Source organism: Pteropus vampyrus, unplaced genomic scaffold (assembly GCF_000151845.1).
Source record: "Pteropus vampyrus isolate Shadow unplaced genomic scaffold, Pvam_2.0 Scaffold68, whole genome shotgun sequence".
NCBI lineage: Eukaryota > Metazoa > Chordata > Mammalia > Chiroptera > Pteropodidae > Pteropus > Pteropus vampyrus.
This window is the reverse complement of record NW_011888849.1, coordinates 5,908,105-5,908,562: the sequence shown is the minus strand read 5'-3', so window position 1 is coordinate 5,908,562 and position 458 is coordinate 5,908,105. Positions and strand designations below refer to the sequence as shown.

At 41.7% G+C, this 458-nt stretch overlaps 1 protein-coding gene across 1 annotated transcript in view; it reads left to right on the top strand.

The window, feature by feature from the left end:
- A1CF (APOBEC1 complementation factor) overlaps positions 1-458 on the top strand; it is a 46,527-nt gene that overhangs the window by 15,585 nt on the left and 30,484 nt on the right. The window lies entirely within an intron of this gene.

Here is a 458-nt window from a genome sequence, read left to right as displayed (position 1 = left end):
TGTGTGTGTGTGTGTGTGTGTGTAACTCAGCATCAGATTCAGAACTGCTCCTAATTTTATGCATGTGGCATGTGGACAAATTATGAGAACTTAATCCTATAAGAACCTTATATCTTGAACCTGAAAATGAACAACAAGAAATACCTGAAACACAGAAATGAAATATGCTTGGACTCTTTCCTAATAAGCCCAGAAGAAATAAGTGCCCCTCACTGAATACTTTGGGGCGGGGCAAGGCTTAGATGAGGGGTAACCAACAACTATGGTAATAGCATATGTTTAATAATGCCTCTTCTCCCTGCACACGTCCCTCATATTTTTGGGGTCACCCTTCTTATGGCAGCCAGCAATAATGAATTGGTGAGTCTGGATTTCTGGAGAACATATAGGTACCAAGTAGAAGTAGTATATAGGCAAAGCAGAGGAGCTGTAATCAGAGGCATAGCGAGTGCCCTCCT